This window comes from Rhinopithecus roxellana, chromosome 12 (genome assembly GCF_007565055.1).
Source record: "Rhinopithecus roxellana isolate Shanxi Qingling chromosome 12, ASM756505v1, whole genome shotgun sequence".
In the NCBI taxonomy this organism is placed as follows: domain Eukaryota; kingdom Metazoa; phylum Chordata; class Mammalia; order Primates; family Cercopithecidae; genus Rhinopithecus; species Rhinopithecus roxellana.
The window spans coordinates 92,781,347-92,806,111 of record NC_044560.1 but is presented as its reverse complement, the minus strand read 5'-3'; the positions used below and the strand labels follow the sequence as shown (position 1 = coordinate 92,806,111).

Sequence of the window (24,765 nt, the reverse complement as noted above, 5' to 3'; positions counted from 1 at the left end):
TTTATTGAGTGACTTATACATATTGCTTCTGTTATTGATACTTGAAATGCATTTTCTCTTTTAATTTCATCTGCTGTAATTTAATCCTCTAATTTTTTTTCCTGGAATGTCTTATTCTCCCCATTTAGCAGCTGTGAAAACTGAGGTATAGGGGAGTTAAGCAACCAGTAAGTGTCAGGACCAGGACATGCACCCAGATCCGTCTTAATCCAAGCCATGGAAGTTGATGCTGTACTTATGTACCTCCCTTGGTGGGCACAAAGCCATGAGCAGAGTAAATATTTGTTGTTATTGATGATCTTGCAAGTCCCTTGGCTTGGGGAAAACCTGTTCTCACAGCTGCCAGGGGAGTGTGGCTTGACTAATCTTCTGATTTCCTGGAACTGAAGGCCCCGCCTTCCCCACCTGGGGCCTGCTGAGCCCTGTGGGAGTCCCCCAAAATGCTGGTGAAAAGCCAGAATGAGGCAGTCCCAGGGCCCAGGTCAGACCCAAGTCTCAGTTTGAAGTATAGGAAAAGAGGATGCTTTTGTCATTTGGGGAAAACTATTCCATGAGCTTCAGGCCAACTGGCCTCCTGTAGTTGCTGGTTACCAGGCAGGATGGTCAGAGCAGCCGTGTATTAACAGTTCAGTATGATCTGAATATCTGTGACATTCCTGGAGCTAAGATTTGGTTGTGCACAGAGATGCAGAATCTAAGGGGGCAACAGACACATGAAGAAATGACTTTCACAGTGGGGCACAAGCCAGGACAGTCTGTATCAAGTGCTGGAGGCTCATGGCGAAGGAAGTGGCCAACACTACCTGGGGGCCAGGGAAGTCTTCACAAGGAAAGTGGCCTTGGAGCTGGCCTGGAAGGCTGAGTGAGAGCCAGCCAAGCAGATGGGTGAGGGGAAAAGTATAGGGAACTGCATGTGCAAAATGCACTTGGCAGGCTCAGAAACAGTGAGAGATTCTCTATGGTGGGAGCATAGGGTGGATGGGAAGAGTGCAGAGAGGGAGGTTTGGATTGGTAAACTGAGGCTCTGTTGTTAAAGGCCCTAATAGATCGGGTGGTTTCCCTGAACAGGGATCCACTTGAATGTGTCCTAGAGAGTTCTACCTGTGTGGAGAATGGATTGCAGGGGTAAGCGTGGCACAGCGCTAGGGAGAAGGCTGTTGGAACTTGTTGGTGATGGTGGCCTGAACTGAGGCACCAAGCATGGAGAAGGGCTTCTGGCTTCGGGCTTGAGAAGATTGATGCCCACATCCATGAAGATGAGCAGTATGAGAGGAGGAGGATTCTGAGTCACCACATGGGAGGAGAGTAATCAATGCTACTGTTCACTGAGCACCTACTATTGTGTACTTTGAAGAGTTCTATTGCACTATCTTGTCAAAACTTCCCAGTAGCCCTTGGAGATGAGAACGACAAGATCAGTGACATCAAGTAACATGCCCAAAGTGACACACTAAGTGTGGGACTGGAGTCTGAACCCAGGTCTATGTGGCTCCAAGGCCCATGCTGTTATCCACAGTATCGGGTTAAGGACTGAGTCAGGAAGCTGGAAACACGGTTCTCAGGCTGGAGAGAAAGGATGGGAACTGAGTCTGGAGGGTTGGACCTCAGGAAGGTGATGTCCATGAAATGCAAACTCTAGTATCTGTCCTAGGACAGAAGCTTCATATGTGCAACAGGTCTATGACGAGCGCACCTACCACACACCTGCGCATGCACACACACACACACACACACCCCAAATAGGAAAAAAACCAAAGCATCTGAGTCCAGGAAAGCACAGCAATGGGGATGGAGGATAGAGAGGGGATGGTTGCTAAGTCAGTATAAGACCTAAATATAATTAACCCAGAAGGCCCACAGGGCCTGGTTGCTCAGCTCCACCCCACCTTAAAAGTGCTCCCAACACACTGTGGTGGTCCCTAGCTCCTTGGGGGCAACAGTGGGTTCCAGAAGTGTGTCTAATTTTGTTGTTATAAGCTGGAAACAAAATTCCACAGAGATAGTCTTCTAGATGGCAGATCAGATGCCAACACTGCCCTCTGCTCTAATCTCTTTTAGCTTGTAAAGTCTCTACAGTGTGATGCTGGCTTTACAGCAGATCCAGGCCGTGTGTGTGTGTGTGTGTGTAACATTTCCATGGAAACAAGCATTCAGCATTCTAGCCTGGGACACCTGGATCACAGTTTCCTTGAATTGTAGCTCCAGAAGTAGAATGAATCTTATCTTTCCATCTCGTATGCCCCCTACTCCGCCCCTCTCCAACCTTGTCAAACAGCAGTGTAACATTTAGCAAGTTACACTGGGATATCTGTTTACCTGTCAGTCTCCATCCGTGAACACAGGCTTGTGTGTTATATGTTCCCAGCACAGAGATGGTGCCTGATTCATGTTTGAGGAATGGAGGAATGTGGGAAGGCCCCCAGGGCCAAGTACTGGGACTTTCTCAAGACCTGGCCCAGTTGCTTGCAGGGGATGGGGAGGAACTGGCACCTGGTACCACCTGCCTTTCAGATACAGTGTGGGAAAGGTGACCTGCACCCCAAGTCTGCCTTTCTGCAGACCAGTGGGGGACTGGTCCGCAGGTGGGGGCTCACAGAGCAGAGTCGAGGTCAGGCTGATAGCCTCTAAGCAGGACTGCCCACCCCCACCTTCTTTCTCTGAGCTCTGAGGCTGGAGTCCTGAAGACCTTCTGGCTTCCAGTGAGAATTGGCACCGGAACTGAGGTGGGGGCTGCGTCTTGAAGTGGGGACAGATGGTTGTGGGAGGAGCTAGGTGAAGGCTCCTCAGCTGACACTCCTGGCCTGGAGAATGACTACCGCTGGAAAGGCCCACATGGCTTGGAAGGCTCAGGAGAATCAAGTCTGACTGTGTCTGGTACAATGAAGGGGCTTGACAAATTGCATTTTCCTTCATCCTTCCCCTCCACCTCGTTAGGACGAGCTCAGGACTCTGTGTTTTTGGGGGTTGGCAAGGGGATATCCCAGGCTCGCTGATGGCTGCAGAGGAGTTTGTCAAGAGCAAGGAGGAAGGAGACAAATCCCCAGCCACCCCAGTCTCCTGAGCATTCAAGCCAGTCTAGCTGAGAACCCCGCCTTTCATCCCAGCCCCCAGCCAGAGACCGTAGGACATCAGCCACAGTTCTGGGTTGGGTACATTCTCCCCCTTCTCTGGTTAGTTTGTCTTAGGATTTGCTCCTCAGGAGCATTCATTCACTTAAACATTTGTAAACTTATCAGTCCTGGGAGGGGGGAAGGATCAAGATGGAAAGTTCCCTGAAGCTCCCAGTCTGAGAGGAGGCCCCCAATAACTGACTTCAGTGTGAGGTGATGGGCAAGTCTGTAGAGGGAGGAACTATTGAGTTGCCTGTGGCATCATGGAAGGTGACCAAATCCATTGGGAGGGTCCCTTGAGGCCAGGCCACCTCTCAAAAGGGAGGAGGATGTCCTTCGATTTAGGGCAGGAGCAAGGCTGTCAACTGAGCCTGTGTGTGTGAATGATAAAAAGTCACCCCTCAGGGCATATGAATTATAACAAGGCACCCACCTCCTCTGCCTGGAGTTGCTTTCAGCCAGAAAACAGGAAGCAGGACAGTGGGGGCAGGGCAGGAGTGGAGTGAGGAGCAGGCATCTGTCCCAGGGGGCACCCCACCCCAGTTGCCCTGCTCAAGAGAAGGAGCTGTATAAAGGACAGGCTTGGATTCAGGGTATGAAGGACAGCCGGAGGGGTGGAGAAGACATTTCAAAGGGAAAGCCTGTGTGAAGACCTCAAGAAGTGGAAATTGGTGCAAAGTGGTGCGTGTTGGGGGTGGTGGCTGGGCAAATGGCAGGGTGGACTGAGCTCTGGGAGATGCAGCTGGTCCATGGGGCCTTGCATGCCAGATCAGGAAGTGTGGTCCTTCCCTTTGGGGCTTTGTCAGAAGGAGGATGACCCAATTAGAGCTGGGATTGGGCCCTGGGAGCTGATGGAAGTTGAGAGAGACTGGGTTGGTGGTGATCCACAGAACAGCTGGGCAACTTGGCATCTGGTCACTGGATTTGCAATCGTGTACGTGAGTGTGCAGACCCGTGTCCAGCTGCAGTCACACCTGCCTTGACTCTCTGCAAGCCCTAGAGCCATAGCTTCCTCCTCTCTGCCCCTAGGAGTGTAGTGCCCCTTAGAAAGTGGGAGTTCCCTCCATTAAAGCTGGGGGTCTGGGAGGAGTCTATTTGCTCTGGTTTTGGAAGGAGGATGGTGGCTCCATCATAGGGTGTTGTATGAAGACACACAAATGCCCAAGGCCACCAATCCGTCCTTTGGGCCTAGAGAAGTTGAGGGCATGACTTTGGAGCCAGAGGAAACCTGGAGCCTCCAAGGATCCCCCTGGAAACTTGGGTCAGCATAGTGCTTAGTTCTCCTGTGGGACCTCAAACTTTCATGACCCTGAAAGGGAGTGGTTGGTTAAATTCTGTATCCTAGGCACTTAACTTACCTCACTCTAGTCCTGGCTTAACCCCACTCTACACCCTCCACCCCCAGCTCCATTATCTCCTCCTGAGGCTGTTTCTGGAGTCAGCCAAACCTAGGGCCAGTCCTGGTACCACTGTGGCAGAGGGCTGACCTCTGCCAAATAACCTCTGGTGGGCATCAGTGAAATAACAGATCATGGAGAGAGATCTCAGGATCTTGGCCTTCCCGCAGAACTGTGGGGGCCTGGCTGGGAGCTGGCTCAAGTGTTCTTGGTCCTGGCCAGAGCAAGGACCAGAGTGACTCAGGCCCAAATCCCGGGATCCAGCAGCTTCTGGTAAAGTCAAGCCATTGGGAAGCCCCGGGGTGTCCCCCGCCCCCACCCCAGGCCTGAGCCCAGGGAGGCCCTGGCAGGCCCGCCCCGCCCAGAGCTCATTAAAGCGGATTCCCGCCTGGGGAGGCGCGGGCTTCCCGGAGCCGGGCTGGCACCCAGGGGGAAGGCGGGGAGCGCACACTTTGGGGACGGCGATGGACGCCCGCTGGGCCCGGGTGCGACCAAGGCGTGGCGCCGAGCGGCAGGGCCCCGGCGGCGGCGACCGGGGCTTCCCTGACTGCCCTCCCTAGAGGGCCCAGGAGGAAAAGACAGCGCGGGAGCCGGGGCGGGCGCGGAGGGAGGGGCGGCGCCCGGAGTGACACGGCCTGTCACCGAGGAGGCCGGCGCGCAGACCCTCCCCGCGGCCGCCGGCAGCCAGGGATTCCCCGGGCGAGGAGACCCTCCCCTGGCAGCCGCCAGCCGCGCCCGGGCCCATCTGCGACCCTGGCCGCGAGGGCATCCCGGAGTGGCCGGCAGTGAGGCCAAGCGGGAGGGAGAGGCGCCGCGGGCCAGCGGCGGGGTCCCCGTGCTCGGCGACAGGAAACTCTGGGGAGTGAATGGAAAGAAGTGGGTGGTCCGGCCCCTGCGACTTCCCCTGACATCACTGCCCAAATAAGGAGCTTCCAAGCGGCCGCGGGGCGGCCCGGAGCCGCGCCCGCCGCCGGCGCCCGCCCGCCAGCCCGCCCCGCGCCCACCCCGCGCCGCGTGGGCCGCCAGCGAGCGCCCGGGGCACCGCCGGGCGGAGCCGAGCCGGGCGGAGCCGAGCGCGCGGGCGCTGCCGAGCCGCGCGGAGGCCGGGCGCGCAGCCCAGCGCAGCCCAGTCCAGCGCGGCGCAGCCCAGCCCAGAGCAGCGGAGCCGCGGCCGCCCGCAGGTAAGCAACGAGCGCCCCGCGCGCCGCGCCCCCGCCGCGGCCTGACAGCCCAGGGGACGGGCATCGCCGAGCGGGCGGCAGAGGGACCGGAGGGAGCCGCATCGGTGGGAGAGGGCTGGGCGCGGGCGCGCGTGCAGTAGTGCGTCGGTGCCAACTCCCGGGACCCTTGGAGTGAGGGGCCCCGGCTTCTTCGCAGCCTACGGTGGCCTGATGCACGCGCTCTCAGCCAGCGTTTCCCAGACACTACTTCTGTCACCACCCTAGGGCGACACAAGCGTTCCCGCGTTCACACACTTCTCTGGCACACTTGCGCCTGGCACGGCCGTTGGCGTGTACAGCCTCCTGTGTCCAGTGCAGATTCTCACCCTAGCGCGGCGCTCACCCCTCGCACCCTCGCACATCGTGGGACACGGCACACCCGGCAGGAGCTGCTGAATGGGTTTGGCAGCCCTAGCTTCCCCCCAAGGCCATGCAGTTTCAGTCTGTCAGAGCCCACCAGCCTGGGACTTCTCCGGGCTCATTGGGAGTGAGTTAAACTAGCATTGCCCTGGATCTTCCCGAGGAGCCCCTCCTCCCGGCATAATGACACCTGGCACTGGGGGTACATCCTATCGGGTTGTACCTGGCATGGTCAGGAGGGTGTGGCGACTGGGAGAGAGCTACTCCCACCTCACTGCCTGGGTGTTTCCAGAGCGGCTTCTACTCCAGGGGCATTTCTGAGAGAGCACCCTCCCCAACCCCCCTTAATCAGAGCAGGGTGCTTGGGCTTCAGACAGAAGTGGTGGTGGCTGCAAAACAGGTGCAGATGGCATCACCCTTGGCATCCTGCAGGGATCTCTGCATAGTGGCCACAGTTGTTTATCTATAAAAATATAATGTATTGATTGATGTTTCATCAAGGACATAGGGGAAACTGATAGAGCCAAATTATGGGTCTATCCCTTAGTGACTCTGGGCAGACCCCTTCATCTCTTCCGGCTGTGTTTTATCAAAAATGGAATGAGTGTCCTCAGAGGTATGTTTTTAGGAAAGATTGAGGTCACGTAAGTAAAAATTGTTTTGTCAATGTAAAGCCTTGTGCACATGCCAGTAACTGTGGTTTGGATGATTTCTGGGCTGGTAGTTGTCATGGCTTTGCTCTGTGACTTAGAACATGCTTTCTGTTCCATCATCTGCAAAAAAGTGGTCACTAATAAGTGTCTTGTGTGCCTAGTAGCAGATTTTCCCAATGTGTTCGGTGGATTGTTAGTTCTGAAAGCTGTTCCACCAGTAAAGGTTTCCCTGTTAGAGTAAGAATGGCAAATTGTGCAAGCTCTCTATTACCCTTTTGGCCAATTATAATCCATACAGGCAAATGAAAGGCTCTGAGAAGTCCTGCAATAAAAGAATCTGTTTAACTTTGTCCAGCCCAGCATTTTTTTCTAGTTGGCTCTGGGGCCCTTTTCAAGTTAGTAGGCTTGATCTCCAAGGAAACAGTGCTTCAGGGGCTACCCACAGAGATGATGTAGTGTTGTACAGTTGCAACCAAACTTTGAGAGCTAAATTCTAATTGCTCTGTTTTAATGGAAAGTAAGCAGAAGCCCAGAACAGTTAAGAGGCTCATCTGAGGTCACACAGCTAAACAGTGGCCCAAGATCACCCAGTAGTTAGTGGTAAAGCATGGACCACATCGTGACTCCCCATCCAGTGCTCTCACCTCATTGAATGACATCCAGAAGTTGACAATTCTCCTCTAGAACCAATCTTGCTGCTTTGTATGGACACGTCGCAGAATGTGTTTAAAAAACATAAAGATTCAAATGATTTATTGTTGAATGAATTAAGTGATGATCAGTTACCTACTCTGTGCCATTCGTTTTGGGGACTTTAGCATGTAAAGTTCAACCAGATGTGGAGCCTGTGGTGAAGAGCTCGGTAATGGTACCATGGTCATCTCTTACACATGCACACATACACACGTGTGTGCACTCTTACACACTCAAACACCCATTTCTACACACAAGTTTGTTCCTGCACGTGCACACACCCACAGCCCACTCCAACACACTCACATGTGCCATCCTGTACATTCATTTGCACACACAACCCTGCTCCTCTACACACACCTGCTCCCATGCACTCTCGCTTATGCGATCCTGTATACTTGTTCACACTCACACATCTGCTCCTACGCACACTCTCACACACACATTCATCCCATTGTGTTCTAGGCTGCAGCTATGAGGTAGTTGTGGCAATGGGGATGTCTGCTTGTCCCCATGTCCCCAGAGCTGGTTGGGGGGGGGGCCTGGCACCAGCTCCCCAAGATGAGCACATGGGAGTGATTTGCAGGGCCAACCCAATGCCACATTTCCTTCATATCTTCCAGTTTCTTCCATTTTCTGCCATACTTGCGGATATTGGCCAGCTATTGCTTGGTTGCATGTGATTGGACAGCCACAGCTCTGGCTTCTCCTGTGCTGTTTGTTTTAATCAATGTCAAAGCACTGTGAGGGCAAGGACTGCAGCATCTAGCAGAGGGCCTGGCATAGAGGAGAGGGTCAGTAGCATTTATTGAATGAGGGTCTGCCAGATGCTAGAATGGCCATGACCCAGGCCAACATCCAGGGGGGATTTGGTGAGAGTGCCTGCTGGGCCCTGGGCACCATTCTAGGGACTACAGCAGTGAAAACTATTTAATCCCTTCTTTCAGGGAGTTTGCGTTCCAGTGGGAAGAGAAATAATGAATATTAGTGAATCAGCTAAAGCTAAGTCGTCATATACACGCTGAAGAAACTCAAACAAAGCTGTGTGATGGAGAATGCCAGGGAGGAATGGGAGAAGCTACACGTGGGGGCCCAGCGAGTTCTCTGAGGAGCTGACATTTATCTTGAGATCTGAGTAATGAAGAAGTGACAGCCTTGCAAAGCTTTGGGGAAAGAATATTTGTCAGAGACGAACAGCAGGTACAAAGGCCCTGTAGAAGAAAGGAGCTGGGCTAGGGACCAGGAAGAGGCCATACTTGCAGTTCGCTGCTGATTTTCTTGCCAGCACCCTTTGGAGCGGGTAACTGCTGGTGTTTGATCTGAGACCTACTTATCTTCCTGGTTCAATCACTAAAGCCAAACAGTGCATCCTGGGCTTTGTGGGGTGGGGCTTCCCTCTAGAGCTGTCCATCCCCAACCCCTGTAAATGAGGAGAAGGTCAGACTTCTAAGGCCCCTCTTAGCTCTACTGTTACAGAATTCGATGCTGTGTTTGCAGGAGGTTTGCAGGAGACCATTCAGGTGGTCCATCTGGAAGGATCGTGAATTAGTTGTGCTGCTTCCATTATTAATAACCATGATGTCATACATCTGTGCGGTTCCTGATCGGCTGCAGAGCACTCTCCCTTATTATCCTGTTCACTCTGTGGACTAATCTGCCAAGCGGGGGATGGGATGGAAAGAGTGCAGACACTGCCACACACTGCCGCAGGCTCACCCAGGCCACTTCACCCCCTTGAGCCCCTGCTTCCTCTGCTGCAGAGCAGGATCACAGGAGAACCTGCCTCCCAAGGCTGTTGGTGGGGTGAAGTGAAAGCATGCACATCAAGACCCCGGCATGTAGTAGGCACTTGGTAACTGCTGGTTCCTGTTTTACAGATGAGGAACTCAGAGCTAAGAGGGATCATGACTTTTTTTGTCTGCTTCTGTGTCCCTAGTCTTCCCAGCCCAGGGCTCTGGGTCCATAGTGGGCTTTTAATAACTATTGGGTTGAGTTGAGTTGCCTGTGGTCAAATAGCTGGTAAACGGCAGAGCTAGGACTCAAACCCAGGACTCTGGGCTCCACAGTCCTTTTTATAAACATCATGCTCTTTGGGAATAATTGTCATGGTTAATAAAGACGAACCTTCACATGCATTTCTGAATGAGTTATTGTTGCTTGGTTGATAATCTTAGAATTGGAAGGTCTCGGGTTTTGAGGTGTGATATTCTTTGTAAATCAATTAACAAATTTCTTAAGAAATGTTTTAGAACCTTCCAGAAAAGGGTGTAGTTGTGAGAAAATGGTCTGAGAATTGAGAGCAGTGGTTCTTAACCAGGGGTGCCAGGTGCTGTCACCTGAGGGCTTTGAACAGAAGAGCTCCAAGTTCCACCCTGATTGTCTGGGGAGAGTCTGGGGACAGCATGTGGGCATGTGGAGAGGTGCCCCGGTGCTAGATGTTCTGCCTGGGATGAGAAGCCCAGCCAGCAGGAGGCCCAGGAAGTCAGGCAGGCCTTCCATCTGCCTCCCATTTCCATCTGTCCTTGGCTGTGGCTCCGACCCCCTTGTCCTGGACCTACAACGGCCACATGGTAGGAGCATGAGCGATGGCGTCCCACAGACCGGAGTTTACATCTCCTGCTTTCTAGCCCTGTGCCTTTCCTATTTGCCTTGCATCTCCTAAACCTCAGCTTCCTGATCTGTGATGTGGGAATGCTCACAATTACCTACAGGGTGACAGATGTCTCATTAGATACCTGTGCCTGGCACTTAGTAGGTGAACCATAAACAATAACTAGTTTCAGTTGTTAGGATGAAAAATTAATGAGAATAATAAAAACTGCAGTATTTGCAAATGAATCAGCTGCTCCTAAAAGGGGCAATAAAATAGACCAATTTGCCCCAAACACCAGCCTTTGGGAGGAAGGTACATTCCATGCCATAAGCATCAGCCTTTGGGTGAAAGAATTACCAGCTCCACCATCTTCCTAAACCTCTTCATTGCATAACCATTGCTCCATGGAGAGCTGAGGGGCTGAATGGGGACCAGGGCCAGCATCACTTCCCATGCCTCTGACAGATCGATGGGCTCAGAGATGAGGATGTGAGCTTTGGATATCAGTGTGAGTTCAGGCTTGTACTCACCTATATCAGCCTGGTCTCTTGCTCCTGAGGCCACCATGTGGGGAAATTGGGGTGTAAACACCCAACTTGTGGGAGTCTCGGGAGGTTGTGCTTCTCACTTTACTGTCGTTTATTCATTTATTCAACAGTGGATTGGGTCCTTCCGGGGGCTCAGCTCTGGGCTAAGCACTAGGAGAGAGCCTGTGTCCCCAAGAAGCTCAGAGCTGAGCAAATCCACCACCCACAAGCCACATGGCCATGTGCAAGTTGCATTTCCTCTCCAGGTCTCAATTTCCTCATCTCTAGAATGGGATCATTCTGGTTACTTCCCCAGAGGAATATTTTGTTGTTTTTAGGGACCCAGCCCAACAGGCTCTGGAGTGCTATCTAGGCCTTAGGATCTCTGATAGAGTGGTCAGGCAGAGAGAACAAGGGCTTTCTTACTAGGAGGAACTTGATTCTGCTTGATTCTGATGCTGGTCCCGCCCTTTTCTTACTGCGTAATTTGCTGCATTTCTAAGTTCTCTGTGTTTCATTTTCTTCATTTATGAAATGCAGTTTAATGCTTTCATTGCAGGGTACTGTGAGTGTTAGTTGAGATGATCATATGAAGTACCTGGCTCTGAACAAATACAACCCCCATTTCCTTTCTGTCTGGCTCTTAACTCTGCTGCCTGGTGCACTGCTGCTTTGGAGAGTCATCTCAGCCCATTGGTTCCCAAGTTCCAATACCCAGGAATGGTCAGGGTAGGCAGACAATCAGATTAGAGCTGCAGGTAATAAGCACGTACGTGTCCCTTGGTGAAAGGTGAGCATGGGGAGATGGTTCCAGCCCACAAAGGAATCGGGGCCAGGGTACAGAGCTGGGAGTCCTGGGTTCTGTTCCTGGAACTGCCACTAAGTACTGTGTGTCATTTGCCAGTTCACTCCCCTGTCTGAACCACAGTGTCCTCAGCTGCAGGCTGGCCTGCGGGATCCCCTGGGTTTCTTCCTGCTCTGAGAAGTCCATAGGCCTTTGATGTGCAAGTGCTGAGTGAATACAGTAAGGAAGTGAACTGGCTGCGTGTGGGGGTGTGGGGATTTTACCAGCTTTTTCTAGCCTGGACTCTGTTGGAATTGATTGTGTGAGGAAGCCAGCAGACAGGCTCTGGACAAGGAAGAGACTGTGGTTTCTAATTGGCAGAGCCACTTATGGGAAAGAGGGCAGGCAAAAAAACGTTAATGACATTAAATTAAATTAAAAGAAAGGCATTACCCTATTTTTTTTTCTTAAAGAAGACCCAAAGGGCTCTGAGCCAAATAGCTTTGCTCTTATTTGAATTCAACAGTATGTTTAGGTGTAAAGAGTTGTTTTCAAGTTACCAGGGTGGAGGCAAGAGATTACAGAGTAAAACCAAACATATAGTCATTTATTTAGCAGACATCTATTGAGCCCTCACTATATGTCAGGGGCTGCTGTAGGCACTGGAGTACAGCAGTGACCAAAACAGACCACAATTGGGGCTCTCAGGCAGCTCATAGACTAGTGGAGAGAGGCCAATCGTGAACAAAGGAACACGGCAATAGGGAATGTATCAGATGGGGGTCAGTGCCATGGAGAAGCACAAAGCAGGGTGGGAAATTAGAGAATGCCATGGGGAGGGATTCAAGGGCTCTTTTCTCTCTCTCTTTCTCTCTCTCTCTCTTTTTTTTTTTTTTTTTGAGATGGAATCTTGCTCTGTCACTCAGGCTGGAGTGCAATGGCACAATCCCTGCTCACCACAACCTTCTGGATTCAAGCGATTCTCTCACCTTAGCATCCCAAGTAGCTGGGATTACAGGCGCCCGCCACCATGCCTGGCTACTTTTTGTATATTTAGTAGAGACAGGGTTTCACCATGTTGGCCAGGCTGGTCTTGAACTCCTGACCTCAAGTGATCTGCCCACCTTGGCCTCCCAAAATGCTGGGATTACAGGCGTGAGCCACCACGGCCGGCCTCAGAGGTTCTTTTCTGTAGGATGGTCAGAGAAGGTATCACTGATATGGTGTCCCATGAGTGGAGCCGTAAAGGAAATATAGAACTGAACAGACTAAGGAAAATTTCCTTTCTCTATGCGGCACATGGAGGTCTATGGAAACATCTCATTTGAAGCTGGAAGGGTCAGCTCGGTCAGACAGCTCAGTCTCTGGGCTGTCCTGCTTTGGAAACAGTGTATCAAGTCTGCTTAATGATAATCGTTACAGCAACATTAATAATAATAATAATAGTGAGCCACATGGGATAGGGCTTTAAGCCTTCAAAATGTCTTTCCATGTAGACTGTCTCATTCAGCTCTGTCACAAGCTGGAAGGTATTATCTCCAGACTGCGGTTGGGGAACCTGAGAACTATAGATGTGGGGTGACAAGCCCAGGACTGTATCAGAAATGAGGGGCAGAGTGGACACTCAAGCCCAGACTTGCTGTCCACTGGACACTGTGTTTCTCCCTGCAGGGCAGCTGGGATCCACCACAGTACCCAGCATACCTCCTTGCATGCAGTAGAGAATGGTATCTATTTCTTGAAAACAATAATAAATCCACAGATGAAGAAGGCATGACAACTAAATACCATGTTCTATACTGGCATGAATTCTGGAACAGAAAAAGGACATTAGTGAAAACACTGGTGAAATAGTTACTAGTAATGTACCAATGTTAATGTCTTAGTTTTGACAAATATACCTGTTATGTAAGATGTTCACATGAAAGGAAACTGGGTAGAAGATATATGGGGTCTCTGTTCTATCTTTGCAACTTTTCTGTCAATCTAAAACTATTCCAAAATGAACATTTTATTTAAAAATAAATGAATGAATCCACATACACTTCCACTAGCTGTCCTCCTCAGGATTGCTTAGGAAAGCCATAAAGAGTCAGTAAGTAATTAAATCTCTGCTACTGGTCACCCCAAGCATACTATCCCGAGTTGCCTGTGTGAGAAGGAGCAAAATTATAAACCAGTGCCTGTAACAACACTGGCAGAGGAATTTTCTGTTGGAGATGTCTCCCCCAGGGACTGCCCCAAGTGAATTTCATGTATACCATATAACTTACATTTTAACCTATGCCAAGTATGCCCTTTGTATTTGGTGAAGGTTCACCAACTCAATTTCACTCGATGCTATAACAGACAGAAACATAGTTTTACTTGTAGAGCTATATCATGTGACTATATATCTATATAATGAATTGCAGTGACTGATAGCTGGGAAGGAGTAGGTGCAAGGAGAACAGAGTCAGAAGAGTCAGAGGGCTGGAAAAGCTTTAAAGGTGATCTGGTTTTCTTTCGCAGTAGAAAACATTTAGGCCCAGGGAGAGGTGTCTCATGGAGTGGATGAAAGAGAACAGGGGCCAGGGATTTGAGGGGCTTAGTGCCTCATTCTCCATTCACAAAACAAGTGAGTTGGCTTAGGTGAGTCTCTGGGGACCCTTGGGCTGAAAGCCACTGAGCAAGGGATTGATCCAGGCCCACCCAGCAACTGCTGAACCACACAGCTCAGTCTGTCTGGGACACCTGGCCTCCTAACGGTTTCTTGCCTTGGCTTGCGAACATTTGGTGTCACCCTGAAATCTAGGAGAGGCACAAGATGCCCAGGTGGGCAGGAAACCATCATTATCATGGGTTGATTAGAACCCATCTGTTTTTTAAAAGGGTAGGATATCTGGGCTCTTTATTTTAAGCAAGCTCTGATCTTATGAAATAAAGCAGTCCAGCTTTTCCCATGGTGTGTTTGTAGACCACAAGTGCCATGGGGTCTAAAGATGTGTTACAGGGAGAAAATGAAAGTCCAATGGCCAGTAAAGACCCTTATCCTGTAGGAATTCTCAGTCTTTAATATGCAAAAGTGCATTGGGTATCTGCAAAATAGTGTGTGTGTGTGAGGGTTGTGAATGTGAGTGTGTGTGTAGAGGTGGGTACTATGTGCAACTTTTTAAGATTAATTGATCAGAGAACAAATATATATATATATGTTTTACACACACACACACACACACACATTTAGACACATGCAGAGTGGCTGGAGAAGAGTTCCACAGAAAAACATTTGGGGAAATGCTAAGGTTATCTGAGGTCAAAGCTAAAAAATTAACGTGAATCAACAGTGACTCAAAACTTATTTCTGCGTGTTAGTTTCAGCATGTCAGTTTCTCACATTTTTTCCCACTTTGTTAGCTTAATTTCTTTTTTCCTCAGAAGAAAAATGCCATGCAAATGATCCTTCTCCCTTCCCTACGTGCGGTGCTCATGGGAGGCAGAAGTATTGTGTGTGCTTATTGAGACGAGGGTAACCAAGCTCATGTGACAGATCAATGGTGGATTTGTAACCCAGAAACCCACATGTGACATTGGTGTTTAGGAGCTAAAAAAGAACCTTATTTTAAAATGCCGCTAAAGACCAAAAACCCTTTTGTCAAACATGGCTTTCACACGCGGAGTTGCCAGCACCTGCATGGACACAGGCGTGTTTGTTACCCCACAGGGCAGGCTTCTTCACTGGTCAGTGTGCCTGGTCAGTGGAAATGCCCGGTGAGGTGGGACACCCTCTGATTTGATGATGATTTCTCACTAGGCCGATCTTCACCTGACTCCTAATCCCAGCCTTTCACCGCTCCACGTTGCTCATGGGGTGAGTCCTGTAGACTGCCTGGCCTGCTCTTTGAAACTCTTCCCATCCCAGGCCCTGCCTCCGCCTCCACTTTCCCTGATCCTCGGCCCCATGAGTCAGTCCTACCCCATCCCAAATCCTGCTCCTCACTCCTCCAGGCACGTCCCCAAGCATGTCAGGGTTAGGGACCAATTCCATGCTGTGATAACCTCTCGTCAGAAACTGGACTTCAGTTTCCTTTCCTGGCATATGAGAATAGTACTCTCTTAAAGGCTCTGCAAATAAAGCAAAGGATAAATAACAGAGAGGGAAATTTTAAGGGAGAATTTTCTTTCTCTGTGGATTAGATGGCAAGGGATGTGTGGGAAGGCTTCAGAAACAACTAATTGGTGATGAAGTGGTTGGCTTAACTAGTCCTTAAGACTCTGCCGTGCTCTTATCTGACCTGTGTGACCTCAAACAAGTTACTTGACATCTCTGAGCCTCCCTTTCCTTGGCTATAAACATGGACTGCTGTGACCACCTCTCAGGGCTTTGAGTCAATGCTGTGAAGTTTGTCAGGAACCCAGAACAGTGCCAGGTGCATAGAAAGCTATGTATTAGTTATTATTTAAAGAATTATTAGTTAGAAAATTATTGTTCTATCAACCAACTAAAAACATAGCCAAGTTTTAAAAAATGTGCAAAAGATAAACGGATAGTACACAGATGTAAAAATGGCCCATAAATATACGACTAATGCTCTAGCCACTAAAAAACCCAAAAGATTGTAAATTAAAAATGAGATTATTATTGCCTAGAGGTAGCAAAATGTAAAAAAAAAAAAAAAAAAAAAATAGAGAAGATCTGGTACTGGCAAGAGCCAAAGGGCCTTGAGAATCTAGATTGGTATCAATGAAAATTATAAATGCATATACAGTCATCCCTTGGTATCCATGGGGAATTGGTTCCAGGACCCCCTGAGGGTGCCAAAATCCACAGCTACTCAAGTCCTTTATATAAAATGGTGTAGTGTTTGCACATAACCTACACACATCCTCCTGTATACTTAAGTCATCTCTAGATTATTTATGATACCTAATACATTGCCTACATATCACTTCATTTATGTGGATCACATAGTCCTTGGCACACAACAAATTCAAGTTTTGTTTTTTGGAACTTTGTGGATTTTGTTTTTTGTTTTCGTTTTTTTTTTTTTTTTTTTTTTTTTTTTTGAGGTGGGGTTTTACTCTTGTTGCCCAGGCCAGAGTGCAATGGCACTATGTCAGGTCACTGCAACTTACACCTCCCAAGTTCAAGCGATTCTCCTGCCTCATCCTCCCGAGTAACTGGGATTACAAGTGTGCACCACTATGCCCAGCTAATTTCCTGTATTTTTAGTAGAGACGGTACTTCACTGTGTTGGCCAGGCTGGTCTCGAACTCCTAAACTCAGGTGATCCACCTGCCTTGGCCTCCCAAAGATTACAGGTATGAGCTACTGCACCCAGCTGGAATTTTTGTTCCAACTAGTTTTGATCCTTGATTGGTTGAATCCATGGATATGGAAGCCACAGATAGAGAGGGCTGACTGTACCTACTTTGGTCCAGCAATTCCCTGGCTATAGAAAAATATGTACTCAAATATATATGTGTACAAAGGTACTCCCTTGTAGCATTGTTTGTAGAAGAGAGAAATTGGAAATGACTTCAGTGTCCAGCAGAGACAATGCTTAAAAGGTTTATGGTGCATTTGTGCCAGAGAATACTTTGTGGCCATTTTGAAAGAAAGACATGATCCTTCAGGTCCTAATGTGGGAGGATATTAAGAATGTATTCTTAACTGGAAAAAGGTTTCTGTAGAATATGTTTAGGACAATCTCATTTTTATGTAGAAAAAGTTAAACAGTTAAGTCTGTGTGTGCACATGTAGAAATGTTTCTGCGCTCGGGGAAACAGCCTGGGAACATGCCCAGTGAACTATGCCTGGTGGTTTCATCTGGGGAATAGGCTTTGCGAGGATGACGCAAGACTTGTCTACTTCTTACTTTAAATATCTCTTTATTTAAGAAAAAAAGATAAACACAGAAAACAAAAAAGAAAGCCCAAGAAAATAAAGAGAAAAGAAAAATTTTTACATTACAGGATTGTTATGATGATTACATGAGATCATAATACTTGACAAATATTTAACACAGTGCCTAACACTTAGCAAGTGCCCAGGAAATGCCTCTAGCCTCTTCTTCCTTCCTCAGAGTCTGTACCTCCCCTGCCCCCGCCATGCCCATCCCAGTGTTTTTCCCTGACTGTGAGATCAGTAAGCACGCAGTGGTGCTTCAGCAGTGTCAACACACGTCACCGTCCACGTGTCTGCCCTTGTGGGGCCACCAGTCTAAAGCACCCACCCCTCCCATTCCCTGGCAGTCTCTCGGGTTCTTTCTTCTTGACCTTCTTTTGAAGAGCTGCCATCCTTAACCGGGTGCTGCCCAGCCACACCTCCTGGCTCTCAGAAGGAGCCTCTGGCCACCTTGCAGTGTGGGGCTGCCTTTGTTACCACCACTTTCCAAGGGTAAATCTTAAGGATTTGGGTCATTTCTGTTTGTTTCTTTTCCGTTTCCGTTCCCGGCCAGGCTTTCCCACCCCCCGGGGATGTGGGCTTTCCTGACTCCCTTCCCCCATGAGCTTCCACCTGGCCCTGATGAATTCCATCATGCCTGCTTAAAACCATTTTACTTGCAATTTGCTAATTTAATTCTAGTCTTACAAAATTTTGGCAACCCTGCCAAATTGGGTGCCAGATGCAGATTTAATGAGCATATTTTCAGTTATTTCTTTCCTGTCTTCATGAAGATGCTGAAGAGAACAGGGTCTGGAACTCATCCCCAGGGGACTCCATCTCCAGAGCATCCCTCCCCGCATTTGATCCTGAGCCACTGTGTGTGACCCTCCAGCCAGGTCTCTCCCCATCTAACGGGGGGAACTCTTTGGAGAAGGAAGCTATTATCACATCATCTCCTAGTCTTAGAAGCCCCAACCCAATTCCCATCATTTGGAATTCATAGGAAATGTATTTGGGGAAAATTACTTATTTCCTTCAGCGCATGTCTCCCAGCAGCCATATGCAGCTCAACAGATGTTCAAGGATTTGTGTATTTAACAAACACGTATTGAGTACTTTTTAGAGGGATTTCTTGCAGTGTGGCCTGTTGACTAACTGCAACAGAATTATGGTAGGGAATGAGGAGATGGGGAAATACAGATTCCTGGGCCCTGCCCTGCAACTGTAGAATCAGACAGTGGGAGAAGGTGGAGCCTGGGATTCTGCAACCCAGAGGATTCTTACGCCTTCGGCGTTTCCACATGTGTTACCTCATTTCAATTCATCCCAACCCCTTATGGGAGACGTTTTTATCTCCCAGAGTAAGACTCAATGAAGTCAAGGGGGAGGCTCAGGCCGCAAAGTGATGAGCATCAGAACTGGTACTCTACTTGAGGCTTTTGAGTCTAAATATAGAGCTCTTTCCATCTTCCCGTAGCAGCGGCTCAGGGCCCAGGTCTGTTACCCACGATCCTAATATTACATGATCCAAAGCAGGTCTGTGCCTTCTCAAATAAATCCACATCTGCTCTGCTGTGCAGACAAAGACTCAGAGGCTCTGAGCATTTGAGCTACCAAGCCATCAAGTGTGCAGCACTGTCAAAGCAGAATCCGGGACCCATACCACATTGGACTTTAAATTCTGTGCCAAGCAGTGCCAAGGGCTAAATGGAGCATACGATGGCCTTTACATCAAACAATGGGTGGGAGAAACAAGTAGAGTTCACCGGCTTCGGAGGCAGAGGCCATGACTTTGGGCAAGTCACTTCCACTTCCATGCCTTGGTCTTGTCATTGGTACAAGGATGGGGTTGGCCTACAGTCCATGACCTCCAGACTTTTAAATTCGTGTAACCCCCCTCCATATCCTCCCAACTTTTTGAAAACCCAAATAAAATCTTAGGCCAAATCCCAGTACATACAAAGAGACAAAAATTGGAGACACCTTGAGCTGCTCAGGGCTTTCTAGGAGGCAAATTGGACACATTTCATTTAGCATTTGCCATTGATCATCTCTGTGTCTCCTCCCCTGGCCCCCCGAGTGGGACATGGTGGCTGCAGCCTCAGACTTTAGAGTCTGGCATACAGAGGTCCAGTCTGGGCCCTGCCACCTTCTGGCTGTGTGACCTTGGACAAGTCAGTTGCTTCTCTGTAAGACGGCGGTGATGATGGTTGAGTGGAGGTGAGGGATGAAATGCGCCAATGCATGCTCGTTTAATACTGTGCTCAGTGCCCAGCATGTAGGAGGTGCATTAACTTCATTTTCCTTTGTCGGACTGGGATGAAAGACATGAGAAATTAAACAGTCGTGGAGGACATTTCCCAGGGCCATAAAGACACAATGCCATATGAGTGAGTGGTATGGATGCTGAGGCCCAGGCATTCATTGGTCTCTATATTTCAGCAAATGTTTCAGCCCCTGCAGTGGGTGAGATCTTGTTCTAAGGAAAAAACCTGTAGAAAGAGGGGCTTTTGGAGAAGGTAGGGTTTGAGCCCAGCTTCCCAGATAGGGCTCCTGGTGCAGGGAGGCAGAGCAGGCTGGCAGGGCTCACCAGGAGCAAGGACCAGGCTGGGGGCTGGCAGGGCTTGTGAGAGTGGGTCCCAGGCCTACCAGGCAGGGCCACACCAGGCAGAGGTCTCCCAGAGGCCCAACGAGGGGGCCAGAACAGAACATCCCATGGGCTTCTGGCCCAAGAGACCAAGAGTGTGGATCCCAAAGTTTGGTGGCAAGAGATCCAAGAAGGAGCGATTGGGACTTGGTAGGGACTTGTGGCTCAGAGGCAGTGAGGCTGAGGAGAGAAGGAGACTCCAAGCTCACCACAGTGGTGTGGAAATGAGGTGACTAGGCCAGGCCCCTCAGTCAGATCCCTGTGTTCCCCCTGCTGGAGCCAGGCTGCAGGAGGAGTGTTCCCCAAGGCCTCAGCGTGCCCTGGAAGGGCCTCCAACTTAGAACCTACTGGAACCTCCCATAATATGATGGGGAGAGTGGAAAAGGAGAGAGCAAAGTACCATGGGAAGGGGAAGTTTTCCATGTCAGTGGGGTTATTTCTGGCTTTGCTCCTGCTCTTGCAGTCACTGTGGAAACAGCCTATGCCTGGTTCAGTGTGGAAACATGACAGAGTTTTCAAGGGTGATGTGTGCTAAGCAGGCAGCCAGGAGGCTGAGTGTGTATCTGCCTGCCTCCCTCTCCTGCCCACCCCACCCACCCCATGTCTCTCATCCTGGGCCACCTTCCTCCCAAAGCCCCATTTGGAGGAGATGTGTCTCACACAGTGTGAAAGGCAGAATAATGCCCCGCTCAAAGGTGTGTGCATCCTAATTCTCGAAGTCTGTGAGTATGGTGGGTTCCAGGGCAAAGGGGAGGGAAGGTAGCAGATGGAATTAAGGTTGCAAATCAGCTGGCTTTAGAATAGGGTGATTGTCCTGGATTACCCACAAGGTCCCAGTGGAATCTCAAGGGCCTTTAAGTGTGGTAAACAGAGACAGAAGGGTCAGTGCCGGGGGATGCATTGTGAGAAAGACTTGACCTGGCCATTGATGTCTTTGAGGAGGCCACAAGCCAAAGAAGGAGGGCAGCTTCTAGAAGCTGGAAAAGGAGGAGACAGATTCTTCCCCGGAGCCTCCGGAAAGCAATGCAGCCCTGTCAACACCTGGATTTTAGCCCAGTGAGACCCATTTTGGATGTCTGACCTCCAGACCTCTCAGATAATAAGTTTGTGTTGTTTTAAACCATTAAGTTTGGCTTAAATTGGTGATAATTTGTTACAGCAACCTTACAAAACTAATGCATGCAGTACAACAGGGAGGCTGAGGCCATGATGGGGAGAGGTCCTTGGAATGCCCTGGAGGCAGAGGACTCTGTATTCATGCTCTTCCGTTTTACCTCCATCTGAGCTTTGCCTTGTGCCTCACTCTCATGGGTCCCCATTGGCCAGACCACTCTGCAAGTAAGAAAGTGGCCATAGACCCTTGAAACATGATCTCCTACAGGCACACCGTGCAGACATCGTCTCTTCCGCCAGGAATGCCACCCCATCCTCCTCCATAAGCCCTCCTGTTTCTCAAGGCTCCCGTCCCATCTCCCCCAAGGAACATCTCCTTCCTCTGCCACTGTGTGTGCCTCTGCCGGCTGAAACTGGTTGTGCCCCGCACTCGTGGGAGCCAGGCTGTGCCCACATGCTGAAGGGTCTGGATCTGAACACAGGGTGCCTGGGGTTTGCCCCTGGCCCTGGCACTTGGAAACTTGGATCTTGAGCCAACCCTTCCCTCCTTCCTTCCAGGTAAACAAGGCTGATGAAGAAGCCCTCTGAAGACACTGCTCTCCTGGGGAAGCACTGCTGTCTGTTACTTTTCTCTCCCAGAGATACAGCCCAGGAGTAACAACTCCTCTCCTAACCTTGGCGTCCCCTGCATACTGCCTGGAAACCCCCTCTCCTTACTTCACCGAGCATCTCCCATAAGCCCAGGTCTGGACAAAACCAGGAAAATGTGGAAAACCAGGGTCAGGTCATGATGGGTGAGGTGAGCAAGGTGCCCGGGGTGCAAAATTTAAGGAGGTGCTTTTCCTCGGGGTCATGCAAATGTGGCATGGAGAATAAACCCCACACTATTTTATAGATGAGGAAACAGACCTAGAAAGGGGAAACACCTTGCTCAAGGGCACACATTGGTAAAGCTGGGGCCACAACAGAGGCCTGTCACCTTCAGTTGCAGGGCAGGTTCACTCTCCTTCAAACTGAATGCATGAATGAGTGGTTGGGTGGGTTCGTTAGCACAGCATGTGTTTATTGAGCACCTATTCTATGCTGGAGGCTGGGCTACAGCTTGGGAACAAGACAAACAGGGCCTGGTGCTCCCCTGAGGATTTATATTCTGTGAAGACAGAATAAGTAATGATGCAATTAGTTATTTAATTACAGTGGTGATACATGCTATGCAGGGGATGGCCAGAAGCCATAGGTTGTGAATGGTTGTGCAGGCTGTGCACTGCACAAGTGCATGTGGAGGACCTACTGTGGAGACTCTGTTAAGGAGTTTCCAGTAAAATATGGAAGACAGGATCAGTATGTTCTTAAAGAAACAGTACAAGACCATGAACATTAAGAAGAAGAACCAGGTTGGAAGAAGGGCCTAGAATTGCAACCCTACTTCCTTCTCTTCTAGGGCCCTGGGCCCTCATCTTCTCTCCCTCCCTGTTTGGCGGTCAGATCACATGCAGTCAGTCCTCCCTTGGGAGTCTCAGAGACGGAGCCCTGCAGCCAGCAGGGCCTGGGGGAGCAAGAGGAGCGAGGCATTGCCCTGTCTTGTGTGGCAGAGCTTCTGCTGCCCTGGATTCGATTCAAGGGCTTAGAAGCCTGGGATAGCAGCAGGGGCTGGAGTCTTCAAAACCAAGGATTCTCTGCCTGGACAAAGCATGGTTCTCAGTATTGCCTGTTCTCTGGAATGTTGGGTCTGGGTGGAGCCTGGCTTCTAGAAATTAGGCATCCCAACAGCTCACGGTGAAGCTTTGGGTACTTATGCCTTGGAGTATTTCTGCATGCATGAAGAAAGCTTGTGTAAAAATACAGGGAGATGTGTGCTATTGTTTTATTAAAGTATCTTGCCTGCCTGTTGGGTAAGGCTGGCTCCTAGGCCAACCACCTGGGCCAGCTGTGGTATAATATCCTGGGAGCCAGTTCCCCTTTTCCCTCGTGCTTGCTGGGGGACTTTGGATAAGCCTCACCTCCCTGAGCCTCACTCTGCAAAATGAGAATGATAAAGGCCTAGCTTACTCAATTATTCACATCAAAAAAAAAGAATGGAGATGCAAGTGTGCTTTAAATCCCTGGGTTCTATGGGCATGAAGACTGCCACCAAATGGAGACATTCCTTCAGTAATCAAAAGGGGATCTGACTTATCTTCTGGGAGTTAGAGGCCATCCTGGCTTCCAGGAGCAGCAGAGAAAGACATGTCATTCTCTCTGTTTGTTTCCTTTAATTAGAAAGAATGATTCTGGCTGGTAAAGAAATCAACCTCCTGACAGGGACTTAAATAGAAGGGGTCCTTAGAGACAGACTTGTTCAGGTTTTTGGTTTGTCAGGAGGGGAAACTGATGCCTGGAGGAGAATGTGATTTGTTCTTGGTCACGTGACCAGTTAATGGTAGGGCTGTGGTCAGATCCCAGGTCCTGTTCACCCATCTCCTCACCACACGTACTGTCCCATAAGTCCATGAGTTTAGCTACTTCAGGCACAATAGGTGGCCGCAGCCTGGCAGGGAAACAGGGAGGTGACCCTGGTGAGGAATAAGAGGATAGGAAGGTTTGCCAGGCACAATGGCTCATGCCTGTAATCCCAGCATTTTGAGAGGCCAGGGTGGGTGGATCACTTGAGCTCAGGAGTTTGAGACCAGCCTGGGCAACATAGTGAGACCTCATCTCTACAAAAATAAAAAAATTAGCCGGGGTGGTGGCACGCACCTATAGTTCAAGCTACTCTGGAGACTGAGATGGGAGAATGGCTTAAGCCCAGGAGGCAGGGGTTGCAGTGAGTCAAGACTGTGCTATTGCACTCCAGCCTGGGCAACAGAGCAAGACCCTGTCAAAAAAAAAGAAAGAAAGAAAAAAGAAGATAGGAAGGCAGGCACAATCTGGGGAGGGGGTGAGTGGGGTGGGTAGAGGGGAAGGTAACAACATGGAAGGTCTTGGTACAGAGCGACTAGAGGTGGAATGCCCTTCAGGTTCCTTCCCCTCCTTCTGGAGCCACCCCAAAGCCTCTGTCCATCTCCAGGTTCCTAGGCCATGTAGCTAACACCAGCACAAGCATCTGCCCTGCTGACGTCAGGCCATCAGGGGTTCTGGGAGCTGCAGCACAGAGGGATGTCAAGTGCCCTAGGACAACCTTTGGTCTAGGCAGACTGTGTATCTGTCACTTTAGTAACTTCACCTGTTGCTTGGTACCAAAAATGAGGTCCTGAATATGGTGGTGTTAGGGCAACACTGGAAGGCAGGGCAGTGGTAGTGTGTTTATTTGTTGCTATTCATGCACTCGTCTGTTCAGCATGCTTTCACTGCAGGCTGACTGCATGCCAAGCACTGGAAGTACAGACAGTTCATGTTCTTGCCCTGAAGGCACTCTCTGTCTGTGAGGAAGACCCAGGTGCTGGGGAATAAATGTCATCGGACAGTGTGATCGGTGTTACACCAAAGCTCTGGATGGGGGTCAGAAGCGTTAGAGAAGAGAGAACCTCCAGCACCTTCCTAGGGAATCTGGGTTTCTGATGGCAGTCAGCAGGCATCAGAAGTGGCGAAGGAGCATTTGTGGCCTAACCAGAGCTGTGATGCAGAAGTACTGCTTGGGGCAGCATGGAGGGAAGACCCAGGAAAGTATGGGAGTCACGTGGGGAGACCAGGGAGGAGGCAAGGATGCTGAAGTCTCGGTCAAGACGGTGGGGGTAGGGTGGAGAGGGGCTCATGGGCATAGGGACTTAGGGAGCTGGTTTACTGAGAACCTGGTGGCATATGGAAGGTGGGGGCTGAGGAAGAG

At 49.8% G+C, this 24,765-nt stretch overlaps 1 protein-coding gene across 3 annotated transcripts in view; it reads left to right on the top strand.

Moving 5' to 3' along the window:
• The first annotated feature begins 5,628 nt into the window (after positions 1-5,628).
• Positions 5,629-24,765, top strand: part of HIVEP3 (HIVEP zinc finger 3) — a 158,277-nt gene continuing 139,140 nt past the window's right edge. For 2 of the 3 annotated variants that reach the window (XM_030942859.1, XM_030942857.1), the window contains exons 1-2: positions 5,644-5,688; positions 21,522-21,707. The gene's annotated coding sequence lies outside the window, so the exon portion shown is untranslated. Of the gene's footprint in view, positions 5,689-21,521; positions 21,708-24,765 lie in introns of all 3 variants that reach the window. The other variant, XM_030942858.1, reaches the window with a different exon arrangement.